The sequence below is a fragment of the Mustela erminea genome, chromosome 2 (assembly GCF_009829155.1).
Source record: "Mustela erminea isolate mMusErm1 chromosome 2, mMusErm1.Pri, whole genome shotgun sequence".
Classification (NCBI taxonomy): Eukaryota; Metazoa; Chordata; class Mammalia; order Carnivora; family Mustelidae; genus Mustela; species Mustela erminea.
In genome coordinates this window covers 161998998-162014825 of record NC_045615.1, presented here as the reverse complement: position 1 = coordinate 162014825, position 15828 = coordinate 161998998, and positions in this window count along the sequence as shown.

Below are 15828 nucleotides of genomic sequence, written 5' to 3'. Positions count from 1 at the left end.
TAAGTGAAGACAAAGTGCTTTGACCTCTACAGTGTAAGTCCCCAGATAAACCCAGGGTTATCATTACTTAACACTGTTTTTCTGCTCACTGAACATGAGCTACCATAGTATATAATATTTCTCATGTTTAAATTTTTGTGAAAACCAGGGTATATGGTTTTAAGTCAAAGCCTTGACATTAACCATCTGATGACAAGAAATAAATCTGTTCTCTGTAATCATAATCAGCCCCGCTAAGCACTTCTTACACATCTGCCCCTTGCTCTCTGAGAATGCCTACCTAATAGTAAATGATGGCCTGGGGCAGATAGGAAAGTTTTCCCCCTCAAAATAAGGATTTTCTGTTTCCTGTGGTAATGCAGACCTTTCATCTGTCTTCCCATCTTTCCTTTGTGTCTTTTTAATTTTCTCTCCCAGCTCTAAAACTATTCCTTCCCTTCAAGCATGTGTTTATCTCTTTATTTTTAAATATTACAGCTTTCTAACATCTGTCTCTAGGGCAGCATAATCTTACTGATGAAATATTCCATGTTTTCCTTGAGCCCTTGTCAGTATGTCTTCGTGTTAACAGCTTAGCAGATGGAGGAACAGAAGGAGGAGCCTCCGCTTACCTGAGTGATTCCTCCGCAGCACACGCACGCCACTGTCTGCGGTGACTTGATGATAGGAACCGGAGTAATTGGAAAATAAGAAATGATATCTGACTTTTGCAGTGTTATTTGCTGAAACTGTTGGCTGCTTTTCTTTGTTACCATTACAACCTTTTTTCCAGTCTCCCACCAGGAGAAAGCAGAATTACAGCGACCTATCTAGTTTGGACTGTGCCTCTTTAGATAATGAAAGTAAAATAAACAATAATACTAATATTGCTTTGGGCATAAATTAGCATGTTCCCAAGTGGCTCCAGAGTAATAACGGTGATGTAGCAGCAGCAGCAGCTCTCTGTGACACCGAAATTGTGGGAACCTGTGACACCGCTGTCTGTAATAACGTTGTTCTTTTTACATAGGACAGATTCTTGGGTTTTTTTGTTTTTTGTTTTTGTTTTTGTTTTTGCTTTAGTGGGCTGACTGCTTTTTACTGAAGTACAATCCTAGAAAGGCTAAAGCAAGGCTTTGAAGCAAGCACATAGGATAGTTAATAGTGAACAGCCCTGTGCTAGCTGGAGAGAATGACCCCCACCCTGTCTTTTACTTGCGGAAAGAAAACTACTTGCAGTAAAGAAACTACTGGCTGGGCTCAGGACTGTCAGAAAATTGTTCAGAAATACTAATTCTCAAGAAGAAGAATTTTCTTTGGCTGCCAGAAAGAGACTTATGAAGGAAGCCTATGAGTTACCTGGTTGGAATTTGCGTGATTTTCCCTCTGGAAATGAGAATGAGGGGCAGGAGATGATCATCTAAATGAAAATGATGGGGTGTGTGGCTGTGTGGGAAAAGTAGGGAGCAGTGCTGGCAGCTCGTTCAAAGCTGGGAAAATTCGGAAAGGATGCGGACTCTGGAATAGCTAAGGGAAGTTTTCTCAAATTTTTACATGCAGATGAGTATCTTGGGGGTCATGTTAAAAATGCAGATTTTGTTTCAGTGGCTCTGGGGTGGCCCTGAGTGTCTGCATTTCTAACCGTTCCCAGACCAACACTGATGTCGCCAGTGTAGGAACCACACTTTGCCTGGTAAGTGTTAAGGCTCACCTCTAACCCTGAAACTGAGTTTAAAACACTTGTGACTAGCCTTTGGGTCACCTTGGATTAGACACTAAATAATTCAGAAGCCCACTCTTGAATGCACAGTCACATAAATCCTGTTAGTCTTCAGAATTTTGTTACCTAGAGTTGATGACCTAGTAATTGTAAAAATTCCAAATATATTTCATCAAAATGTGTACAACAAAAAAAAAATTATATATTCAGTACATGAAATGTATTGATAGTAATTTGACATTACATCTTCTTCTTTTTTTTTATTAACCTATAATGTGCTGTTTGCCCCAGGGACACAGCTCTGTGACTCATTGGATTTGCACACTTCACAGCACTCACTATAGCACACACCCTCCCCAGTGTCCATCACCAACCTCCCTCTCCCAACCCCTCTACCCCCCAGCAACCCTGTTTGTTTTGTGAGATTGAGAGTCTCTTAGGTTGTCTCCCTCCTGATCCCATCTTGTTTCCTTTTTTCCCTCCACGCCCCTGGCCCTGCCTCTCAAATTCCTCATATCAGAGAGAGCAGAGGTAATTGACATTACATCTTCTTTAGAGTATTTTGATAATGTTAAGATTTCCTTACTTTTGATATCCAAACAAGTAAATAGTATGTGAGATTTTCAAAAATTTCACTTTTCATTATCACTCAATTTATTGTGTTCATGGGTCCACAGATGACCCCAGACTCTAACAATTTTTCCATGTTGACATCTGACACAGAATTTGAAAATGAACACAGTCTTTTGTTTTGTTGTAAATTGGAGCATCAGACGTCAGATCTTTATGTGGACGTGGTGTGGGAAATCCTTTCAAGAGAGGTTTTCTGTCCAGGGATAAGAATTTCTAGCGCAGGAGTTCTCAGCCTGTGCACCCCAGTCACCCAGGTGCTGTGTTAACGCTGCAGCTTAGATGGACTCCGGCTCAGACTCTTCACACACTGCCATCAGGGTCACTAACTAGGGCAAGGTGTGGAATTCCTCATAAAGGTGATTTGAAGGGCATTTTTGCCATTGTGATACTCTCCAAGTTTAAATTAATTTGTCATAAGTAGCAAAAAACTCAGAGAAGGTAGAACATATTGTTTATTATAAAACATATATGGGAATGGTTGGAGTGGTATGTGGGAACCCTATATGTTCTGTTTATTTTTCTGTAAATAAAACTGCTCTAAAATAGCTATTAATTAAAAAATAAAATGTATACACACAGAATTTTACCTAAGTGTGATCATTTGATACATGCATATGACCATACATAAATTTTACATAAAGGTGATTATGTCATCTGTGTTATTCTTAGGGTGTTTTTTGGTCATTATTTGCCCCCCATCCTTTCCCCTAGCATGATAACATAGTTTTATCCTTTTTTTCCTCCAAGTTCTCATAAAGCAAACAATAGCTACAATTTAGCAATTGTGATGTATAGCACAAGCTTGTAGAGTGAGAACGTCACAAATCACACGGAAGTGTTCTCAATTCTTCCCAGAACAAAAGTCTCAACACAATGTCCAGTTAAGAACCAGATACCAGGCCACTCTGGAATCGCATGCCCTTCGACTCATGTTTGGTTAGCTCCTCATATCCCATCATCATTTGGGTGTTCTGAGTTAGAACTTGTATTAACAGTACGAGGCCAAAAACCAATGAAACAGACCAAGTGACTTATCAAGATCCTTCCTTATAGTTTTTTTTAGACATGAATGCTTCTTTGAAATCTTAAAAGATACAGTTCATTTCCTTGAAGCACACTTGAAGGGTTATTTAAACACCATGATTCCTTAAACGGACATAGGAATTACATTTTGTGAATTTCTGGGAGGAAAAGTCCTTTCATTATAAATCATACATATATTGCTTTCCTAACCAAAATTAAGATAGATTTTGCTCTTTGGGAGTGGGGTCATCACCTGAACTGCATATTATAAAAGCTTACCTAGAGAACATAGTCTTTAGCCAGTTGAACAATTTTCACAAGAGGTAGTTTATTAATAGAGTGGGAAATCAAACCTCAGAGACCAAAGGCTTAACTTGTAATCCTAGTTTGGCTTATGACTACCTGGGTATCTTCTGGCATGTCAATTTTCTCATTTGTAAAACAGGGAGAAAAACTTCCATGACCTCAGGGTTGTTGTGTAATGAGGTGGTATAAGAAAAAATGCATTGTAATTTGTAAGAAGACATGTAAATGCTATTGCTAACACTTCTACTTTCAGAGATTTTTATCCCCACATTCAAACTGGTGCAAAATAACAATGATTATTTTTTTCCCTTCCTAGCCATCCAGAAAAAAAAAAAAAATCAGTTCTTTGGCAATGATGAATGTGTAATGTGTTCAAGGGGTGAAGAAGGGAGTGAATTCCTATAAATGTAGGAAATCAACTATATACTCATTTAATAACAAAAGAGGCTTAATAAAATTGTTTATCTCTTGCTCTTTATGACCTAAGCATTCATATGTAGTAAGACTATTCATGTAAATCAAACTGTACTTGTCTCCCATTTGCATGGTTTTGAGTAAAAGACACACACACACACACACACACACACACACACACACACACAGTGACCCAAGTTTTCACATACTCAAAAGCTTTAGCAAACCGGTAGTGCATTAGGTCAAGCATCTGGTTGATTTTCCATTCCAGAGCCCTAAGCAAAGTGTTAAATTAAGTCCCATAGTCCCTACTTTTTTACTGGAAGTAGATACAAAAGCTAAAGTTTATTAAATAATAGATGCTATAAAGAATCTTGAAAATTAGGGAGGCTTTTAGGTCACAAATATTTCTGATTGTCCCTTTGGCGTCCAAGACGTTTTATGTCGTGGAGCAGTGTGCCGTACTTAGTAAGATTCCTGATGAGTGTTAGACCTTTCTTTTGTAAAGTGGAAGAAAGATCAGTGTGAAGGAAAGGTGAGAACCAACACCACAGGAGTGCACTTAGGCAGACCAGTCTAGGAAGGCACACACTGGAAGCTGAGGATATAGAGGTTAAGTCCCTTAGAATCACTCTTGTCTGTATCCGTGGTAAAGCACTCCTCGGTATGAAAAGCAACGATTTGAGGTCTATTTTTCCAGCACTTCATACCTGTTCTTAATTTTATTTTCTTCCTTAAAATAGGGAGTCTGGGGCACAGGTTACTGAGTTTATATCCAGTAAGCAACTAAGGCTAAAGTGTCACAGTTTTTGTGGGCCTGACTAGTATCTTTGTCTCAACGGACTTAAGTTAATGTGTAGTAGTACTGTATAGTGTTTCAGCTCACATATTGTAGACTACACCTGGCGTTATACTCTGAGGAACCCGCTGTGGAAATATTTAAATAATTCCATATACCCTGGGTCATAAGGGGATGGCAACCCTATCAACATTAAACCTTCCCAAGCACCTGAACCTGAAATAGTCATTTGTCAGGTAATGATAAACATCAAAATTCAGAGTTAGAAAGCCAATTTAAGAATATGCAGTGGAAAAAAGACAGTCTCTTCAATAAATGGTGCTGGGAAAACTGGACAGCTCTATGTAGAAGAATGAAACTCGACCATTCTCTTACACCATACACAAAGATAAACTCAAAATGGATAAAAGACCTCAATGTGAGACAGGAATCCATCAGAATCCTAGAGGAGAACATAAGCAGTAATCTCTTCGATATCAGCCACAGCAACTTCTTTCAAGATATGTCTCCAAAGGCAAAGGAAACAAAAGCGAAAATGAACTGTTGGGACTTCATCAAAATCAGAAGCTTCTGCACAGCAAAGGAAACAGGAAAACAAAGAGGCAGCCCACAGAATGGGAGAAGATATTTGCAAATGACAGTACAGACAAAAGGCTGATATCCAGGATCTATAAAGAACTCCTCAAACTCAACACACACAAAACAGACAATCATGTCAAAAAATGGGCAGAAGCTATGAATAGACACTTCTCCAGTGAAGACATACAAATGGCTATCAGACACATGAAAAAATGCTCATCATCACTAGCCATCAGTGAGCTTCGAATTAAAACCACATTGAGATATCATCTTACACCAGTTAGAATGACCAAAATTAGCAAGACAGGAAACAACGTGTTGGAGAGGATGTGGAGAAGGGGAACCCTCTTACACTGTTGGTGGGAAAGCAAGTTGGTGCAGCCACTTTGGAGAACAGTGTGGAGATTCCTCAAGAAATTAAAAATAGAGCTTCCCTATGACCCTGCAATTGCACTACTGGGTATTTACCCCAAAGATACAGATGTAGTGAAAAGAAGGGCCATCTGTACCCCAATGTTTATAGCAGCAATGGCCATGGTCGCCAAACTGTGGAAAGAACCAAGACGCCCTTCAACGGATGAATGGATAAGGAAGATGTGGTCCATATACACTATGGAGTATTATGCCTCCATCAGAAGGACGAATGCCCAACTTTTGTAGCAACATGGACGGGACTGGAAGAGATGATGCTGAGTGAAATAAGTCAAGCAGAGAGAGTCAGTTATCCTATGGTTTCACTTATTTGTGGAGCATAACAAATAGCATGGGGACATGGGGAGATGGAGAGGAGAAGGGAGTTGGGGGAAATTGGAAGGGGAGGTGAACCATGAGAGACTATGGACTCTGAAAAACAACCTGAGGGTTTTGAAGGGGTGGAGGGTGGGAGGTTGGGGTACCAGGTGGTGGGTATTGGAGAGGGAACGGATTTCATGGAGCACTGGGTGTGGTGCAAAAACAATGAATACTGTTACGCTGAAAAGAAATTTTAAAAAAAGAATAATAGTGCAGATAATGAAAGAAATTGTCAGCTATTAGAAAGTCAAAGATTGCTCATGAAATTTGTGTTAGGTACTCCTTTATCCTGATCCAAAAAAATACATAGATCACTTTTTAAATAACTGATTGCAACTCTATTTGCACAATGAAAGGGAAGAGTTTCAGAATAAAGAAAGAAGTCTGCATTTATAGTTTAAATTTTTGTATACCAGTAAAATCCTATTTGAAAACATTTGGGTCAGTTTCACTAAAAAACAGGAGTTCCCGTTTTTGATGAGGAGAAAGCATAAATAGGGGCTTATCTTAGAATGTAAAGCTTTTACAATCACCCTGTAATTCATGGCTTATCCCTGGGAATTCAAAGCTTTATAAATTATAAACCTTTTCTGGGACATGGTACACACTGTCTTATGTCAGATAGGGCTAGGCTAAACCAAGGACATAAATGAATTTTCACTTCTTCGCTCAAATTCTTCCATCCCTGATACTCAGTTTTCTATCATTCTTTTCTGGGCTTAAATTATACACCTCTTGCCTAGACTAGAATTCCTTCAAAATAACTCACATTCTTCCATAGTATTTTTAATTTTTTTCCTCTCTATTCCTACTTCCCATAAATAAATAAGCAAATAGATGGTTATAGCTCCCGCATCATAGTTGGTAATAAGCAGTTATTAAAAATTCACACTAAATTATTAATAACTGGCAGGTTTGATCCTTTGAAGAACATATGTGTATTTAATTCAGATGAATTTCTGATTGGTGGGATAAACATGCTTTGTCAATATCCTTCTCCTCTGGTCACTTGACGGATCTAAACTGGGACTCCACTGTGGGTGTCCTGCCATCCTGGGCCACAGTTTTCAAAAGAAAGGGAGAATGAATTTCCTGTCTCTGAGAAAATGAAGGGATTGGGTACTAAGTAGACAATGTTTGTTTTTGTAGCTCCAAAACTTTCTTTTCTGCATCTTTCTCCTAGTTCTTTCTTATTCTTTTTCCCACTATCTTCAATAAAGTCTCAATTTCTACATCCATAAAATAGGAATAATTGTAGGATTTCTGTAAGACTGCAAAGTTGTTGTAAGGATTAAATTAAAAAAAAAAACATGTAAATTACCCAGATCAGTATTCAGAAAATATAAGGTGCATAATAAATACTTGTTCAAGCTACTTCCCTCCCAATTAGTAAGTAAACATTTTAATAAGTCTAATAATTCTGATATAGGATTTTATGCTTGAACATCATTTTATGGAAAAAGAGTATTCAGTAATCACAAGCTGTTTCTGTCTGCTTGGTCTTTCTTCTTCATTCTCCTCTTATTTGTTTTTTTAATATTTTATTTATTTAGTGGACAGAGAGAGAGATCACAAGTAGGCAGAGATGCAGGCAGAGAGAGAGGGAGAAGCAGGCTCTCTGCTCAGCGGGGAGCTCAATCCCATGTCCCTGAGCAAAGGCAGAGGTGTTAACCCACTGAGCCACCCAGGCGCCCCAATTCTCCTCTTATTTATCTCTGAGTGTGCCCAGACAATAGCAGGTGCTCAAGTAAAATCATGATCGAATGAAAAGGAAGGGTTCACGGTGTGGAATAATTGAGCCAATAAAAATGATAACAAATCCCACTTTATACCAAATAATGGTAGAACAAGAGTCCTTTACAATCAGTAAAACTTACTTTAAGAAGAAAACACTCCAGTGCAGTTTTATGCCAATACTAAAGTACTTCTTTTTCCAGTCTGTTTTCAAATCTAAAAGCCGAATAATGTTATCTTAATATTTCCTTGCACAAAACATAAAAATAAGAGGTACAAATAACTAAGAGCACTTACCAAATCTCTTAAGATGTGTTTTTCCAAATGCAATAGCAAAAATTCATTTAAAGTAAGAAAGCACGATTATCAGTAAAAACTGGGACATTGCAAACCCAATTCGCACTATTTGAAAATAAAATTAAGTTAATATTTGAAATGTTTTTAAAATAACACAGTAAAATGTGTTTTTCATAGGTGTTTCTTTATGCTTTGAAAGGGAAAACATTTCTAACGTACTATTTCATTCTTTGTGCCGAACAAAGTCTGTTTTTTCTATTTAAAAAAGTAAATGAGCACTGATCTCCAAGAAATCATCTTGACCAGCATTAATGACTAGTTTGGTAGTTAACAGCCTGAGGCATAGCCAGAAGCCATTAAGGCTCTTGGGGTGGGGGGAAGTTTGGCGGATTGTGGTTTACCAGTAATTAACTATAGGTATGAATCAAAACTTCCTAAGAAAAGAGATAAAAGTTAACTTTGGATGATTCTATCAGTGTTTATCTTTTCACTAACCCCTCCCACACCTATTTTAATAAATAGGAAAAGAGGATGCTACCATCATTTCACAAACCAGGTTGGATTGGAAATAATTCACTTAATGAAATGAGCACACCCAGGGGACCAATTAATGCCTTTTCAAGCTTACAGTATACAACTATAAGAACCACTAAAAAAAAAAAAAAAAAAAAAAAAAAAAAAAAAAAACCTCAGTCTAACACATTAGTTGATTGTTGGTGAATTGAAACTCAATCATGAGATCATAAGGATTTTTGGAGCTTCCCTCCCCCTCCGGTTTTTAATCCTATCTCAATAAAGGTAAATACATAAGGATTATAAATAAACAAATCTGAAGTAATATAGATTGGGAGAACCTCAAGAGGGTCAGGAGATAATGAAGATTATACCTCAATATTGGGATTATGATGTTAGTTCTTTATTTCAATAAAAGTGGACAGAGATCTTTCATATCAGGGACAGGGCTTAGCTGTAAGGACAAAGTAATCTTCTGGGAATTATGCATACAGGCTTGACATCATTTTTATTGGATGGCTGATGAACTGGAAAACTCCAGGATAGCCAGGCTTTAATTTGTAATCTTAATTTTCATATAAATCGGTACATTTCAGGGGGAGGGAGTGGGGGATGTGGGGGGACTTTGATGCTTGCTAGCCTTGTGGTAATAAGACGGCGCTGAAGCTCGCGCTGCGGTACTAACTCATCCAGGATCTGACTCGATCATTTCCTCACCCGTCTGTCTTCCATCTTTACATCTATCACTTAACGAAATTTACAGCCTGCAAATACCAGAGAAGCTAATGTTAGTGCGATCTTCCCTCCACCTCCTCTTGGAATGATCTATAGTAATCTACTTATCATAGACGTGCACACTATAATGTACAATAATTTAGTCTTCACCCAGGAAAATGACTGCAATTGTTTTGCAAGTATGAATTAATAAGGGCTTCCCCCCCTTTCTTTCTATCTTTCTAAAAGGCTACAGGACTTGAGAATATACTAGTTTCCCTTCATAAAACAATTATTATGTTGTTTCCCACATATACTTTTATATCCATAGGATTATACAGGGGCAAAGTTACCAAACTAGAACAGAGTAGTGATTTATTTGGTCGTCCAGCAACTTGGCCCATGTATTTCCAACATAGAATGCAGACACCCTTCACACTATAAAGAAGTTAAGCGCCAGTGAATGGACTATCGTAGAAATAAGATCAATACATTTTTTTCCCTAGATTGTTCCAGCCTCTTACATCATAAGTAAAATTGAATCTTCATGAAAAATTCTTTTTTTAAGGATTTTATTTATTTATTTGACAGTGAGAGACACAGTGAAAGAGGGAACACAAGCAGGGGGAGTGGGAGAAGGGAGGCAGGCTTCCCAGCAAGCAGGGAACCCGATGCAGGGCTCCATCCCAGGACCCTGGGATCATGACCTGAGATGAAGGCAGACGCTTACTGACTGAGCCACCCAGACGTCCCCATGAAAAATTATTCTAATCAAAGAATATTTGAGTTGAATCAACCATAGAAAACAATATACAAAATTGAAATGATTTCTTCACAAGCACATATTTTCTCTCTCTCTCTCAAATAATGCTCCTATAGCTTTCCAATTTAAATTTTTCCTGTTGGTCTTATGCTGTTTTTCTGGCTATTTTAATTCCTTGTCCAAAATTAATGTGTCTTGCTTTGGCCCCAGGACCCTGAGATCATGACCTGAGCTGTCAGGCCTGATCTTGAAATGACATGACCTGATCTTAGAAAAAGTCAGCGGCTTAACCAACTGAGCCACCCAGGTGTCCCTATATGCCTTCTTTTGCAAAAATGCTGACATAGCTAAGTCTTGTCTCTGTTTAGGCTGGAATGATACTACGAATCTTCGTCAGCTCGTCCATCTGTCCACCCGTTATCCACTTCACCAAGCACCATAGAGTGGCAGGTATATTCAGAGGGTACACAGCCTTTTACTTAAAAGAGCTCACGACTTAAAAACTGGGGCGGGGGGGGAGAGGTTAGACTTATAATCAGAAAACCCCAAGAAATCTTCCAGGAAGAAGTGATATCAGAGCCGAGACTTAAAGATGAAAAGAGGTTACCTAAGCAAAAATAGCGATGGAGATAAAAAAGGGATAGAATAACATTTGTGAAGGCAGAGCACATGAAGGAGAATTTGGCACTTAATGCAGGAGTGAGGTTGACAAAGGCTTACAGGCATGTGTGAGTTTAGCGAGCTAGAACTTGGTGAACGGTAGAACTTCAAAGGAAAAGATAATGATACAATCAACGTATCAATCTTTAATCTCAATTAGCATTTGTGTGAATAACTCCAACAATGGGAAACTCATTGCAAAAAATATAGATGAATTTGTTTTCAAAATTCTAATATTTAGCAAACTCCCAATATTTTCTAATTTTATAGTATTGGAAAGCATATATAGCAATCCATTCTAGTTCTTGAGCCACATGGACTATGATTAATCTTCCTTTCATATTAATATCCTTGAAATACTTGAAGACACTTATGAAGCCCTTCAATGATTGGTTGCTTAAAATGTTCCTTATCTATAATAGTTTTCACAACTTTTAACATTTTTATTTCTCTTCTCCAGATAAGCTCCTGATTTGTTCTTGCTAAAGTGTGGCATCTAGGACTGAAAGTAATAGTCTATGTTTAGCGTGACCCATGGAGAGCAGAGAGGCACTATCCAACAACATTTTCCTCATCACTCTATTTCTATTATTATGCTTAATTTGAATGAAATTTTTGAACAGACTTATATTAATAATTTATACAGAAATTTTATTCAACTAAAATGCTAAAATCCTTGCCATATCTGCTGCCATTTGGTCACATCTGTACTGTGCTCTGTTACTTTGGATGGGTTTTTAAATAAAAATCCAGAGTATTACTTATATCCCTATTTAAATTCATTATGCTACACCCAATGACTATAGCAGAGTGAAGTAGCTCTTCAGTTCAGTGAGTACAAATATTCAAGTATTCAGATATTTCTCTTTATTCCTGAACCACTGAGTAGTGGATAGTGGGTAGATCCACTCAGATTTAAAAGTGGGTTGATTCGCTAGCATCCTCTTCTTCCATAGATATAACGAAGATGTATAAAATATAAGGACCAATAACCAAACAACTTAGCCAGGCTCAAGAGTACGAAGAGTATCTTTGTGGACTAAAACGAAGCCGAAACTCGAAGGATGTAGGTGTCCTGAGCCACCGGCCTGGAAGCAGGTAGTAAGAGACAAGCATCCTGTGGGATGATAGGAAATGGAAAGGTCCCGGGGAAATCAGGAAACGGGAGTTAGTATCTCCCAGTAAAAGGCTGAAAAAGCAGCACAGGGGTGGCTTAGTCAGTTAAGCATCTGACTCTTTTTTTTTTTATTACAAAAAAGAATGATACTACTAGAATAGAAAAAAAGTTTTAATAAGCACTATATGAAATTTGAAAAGGCATATGTTTAACATTATATGTACATTATAGAACATTTTTCCTGTTATTTCATTTCCAGTATAATTAACATACAGTGTTATATTAGTTTCAGGTGTACAGTATAGTGACTCAACAATCTGACACATTACTCAGAGCATCTGATGCTTGATTTCGACGCAGGTCATGATCTCAGGGTCATGAGACCAAGCCCTGTGCTGGACTTGCACTCAGCATGGAGTCGGCTTGGATTTCTCTCTCTCCCTCTCCCTCTTACCCTCCTCCCTGCTTGTGCATTCATGCTCTCTCTCAAATAAATAAATAAAATGATTTTTAAAAAGTAAAAGGCCGAAAAAAAGTGTTGCCAACTTGATGGTTCAGAGAACAGATGTACAAGGAGCTGGGTGGTGGGGAGCGATACAGTCTAATGCCTGGAACTAAGCACAGGCAGTTGATATATACAAATGCCCTGACAGCAGCCGGGAACAGCCTGGGCCATAGTCTTGGGGACCGTGGATCTGTGTGGAGGCAGCTTCATTATTATCAGATCATTAGACAGGAAGATAAAGATAAACAAACATTCAATATTAACAACAAGAGTAACAAACAGAACTTGAATTCCCTCTAGGAAAAAACGCAAATATATAAAATAGCATAATAAATAGAATTGGATGATCAGACTGAATTGAAACACATAGAATTTTTTGGCCATGTATTGCTTACAGGAAACATATCTAAACTATGTGTCACAAAGCCCATCTCTCTAGCAGCCTCAGTACTTGCTCAGTAGTTTCTTATGTGGAGTACCCACCTCGTCAAGGATGGAAGCAGCTATGGCCTCAACATGATTTTTTCTCTCAGCAAGGCTGCCCTACCACCACTGCTGAGTGTCTCACAGGGCTTCAAGTCCACATTGGATCCCTTCTCTCATGGAGGATATAACAATTTGCCTTTATAGAAAAATAAACTTATTCTGGATATGGATTTCCCTCTCAGTCTACATGTCTCCAGTACCATTGTGAATTTTAAGAACACCTTTTTCATTGCTCTATAATGCTACACAAGTAAGGAACCCTGGGCAAGAAAACTATTTTGTAGGCTAAGGAAATGTAGCAATGGGCTCATGCCCATAGAATCACTGGTTTTACCCTTCAGCCTTCTAGAAATGGCTGATACAAAACAATGAAGCTGAAAGTTCAGTGGCGTTCGACCTTGAGAGTTTGGGGAACTGTAAGAAGCAGTGTGTACCTTAAACCAGGTGCCAATGTAGAGTGTCCAATAGTCAGAATATTGATCTGAAAGCTAGGGGTGGAGGTGGTAGTGTCCCTTCTTTTTTTTTTTTTTTAAAATATTTGTATTTATCTATTTGACAGACAGATCACAAGTAGGCAGAGAGGCAGGCAGAGAGAGAGGAGGAAGCAGGCTCCCCACTGAGCAGAGAACCTGATGCGGGGCCCGATCCCAGGACCCTGGGATCACGACCTGAGCCGAAGGCAGAGGCCCCAACCCACTGATACACCCGGGAGCCCTGGTAGTGTCCCTTCTATACCTAATCACGTACTTAATTTTTTCCTCCCAACTCTATAATCTTGGTTCAGTAGGTGTAGTGGTCCTAGTATTCTAGGGAGGAATACTTTCATCAGGTCTATTAAATTGGAAGCTGTGACTGCTCCTGACCATTTCTGGTTCCTCGTGCTTCTGAACCAGCAAACCATTTTGACCAGGATAATTGATGCCATTTCATAGAAGGAAACTTTCGTTGTTGCTATACTCTTGCACCAAGAGGACTATGTCTGGAATCTGGGAGTTTCACCAGGACACATCATAGTACTCCTGTGTTTGAAAGTACTGACCCAAAACTGTCATGACTTGATAGCGCAGATCCTACAAGCATAAAGGTTTGTTTCATCTTACCCAGTAAAGCACTCATCCAGTGAGGGTCAGCAGAGGGAAAGGAGAGCACAGAGGAAGTGTGTGCTTTTGTGCGGCTGTGATAACCGCTCTGGTTCACGGAAGGCTGACCTCTGTGAATTCCTTTAACGAGAGCCTCTTGCCCTTTCTGGTTTCTAGTTAGGATGGGTCAATGAAACCAAGTAGAAATAGGAAAATTGAACAAGATACCTACCCCTAAGTACTGTTTCTTCAGCCACAATTTTTAAATCTGATGGATTTCCTCTATGTATGGCTACAGCTCTTGTCCAGCAGACACTCTGCCATGAGTGTTTCTTTCTTGATGTTCTCGTAGTACTTCTCTCCTCTTCCCCTTCAGACACAGGTATGGTAATTAGTGTCTTCCTGGTGTTAGCTCCCTCATCCCTTACTGATCTCTTGTGTTCTTCTCAGGCCTTTACAGACAGACCTTCATTAAACCCTCTCCAACCACCATTTTCCATTGTGCCATCTGTTTCCTGATATACCAAAATAAATTCACCTTTAGATTTCCAGATATCCGTATATCTCTATTCATTTACTTATCTGCTTTAAATAGTATCTCTATCCATTTGTGAAAAAAAGGAGGTCAGGTCAGCATCTTTATTCCAACTCTTACTGCTGTCTTCCTCATCTCAACTTTTGTCAGATACATAATTTCTATTTTTCCAGGTTTTTAATATTTACATTCTAAAATTTTACAATAATTCTCATAGTTCCAGGGATTCTGTTCTCACAGCCAGACCTTTTGCCAGTTTCTCCCATTTATCAAAGGAAGGCTAAAGTTAAAAGGAACTTGAAAAACTATATTCTGAGTTCCTCTATGTTCAGAAACGTTACCTTTACATTGAGTTGCAGTTTGGGTATAAAGATTCTTGAATCAGTTTTTTTTCAAAGACTTAATCGGCACTGATTATTCCACGGTTCGTTTTGAGTATTGATAGAAGTCTGAGGCTATCCTGCGTTTTGTTTCCTCCTTAAGTGTCTTAATCTTTCTATCTGGATGTAGAATATCTATAAGCATATATTGAAACTATGAAATTTTACTAGGAAGACTTTTCGTTTTGATCATTCTGTGTTATTTTTTTCCCTTAGATATGCCATATGCATCCCATCTGTAGATTCAAGTCTTTTATTTTTGGTAAGCTGTATTGGATTATATCTTTAAGTATTTGTTTGGTTACCTTATCTTGGTTCTCTTTGTCCGTGACACTGATTTCCCTGTCTTCCATGTCCATTATTTTCTCTCTCTCCTTTTGAAACTATTTTAATTTCATTTTACATATTTTCTAATTCCTACCCTTAATTGTGCCTCTGTTCAGAAGGCACAATTTTTCCTTTGTGCTGCCTCCAGTCTGGCTCATTTCTATAGTATTTAATTTTTCCCTTCTACTTCATTGTTCAGCTTTGCCATTTTCGTCATCTTATCAGTTAGGATTTTTGCATAAAAGAGACGGCGCAGTGAAATTGAAGAAAATTAACAAAGAGATTTTTACAAAGGTGAAGTCACAATGTAAGGAACCGTCAAAGGTTGGTGCAGTACCCACTGTTGGCCAAGGCCGAGTAGAAGCTAGAAAAGGGAACATTCTGACGTACGCAGTTCAGAGGTCAGCCTCCTGGGGCGCGGATGCAGGTGGACAGGGACGGGGCGTGCATCTGGTGGGGCATTTTTCCCGAGC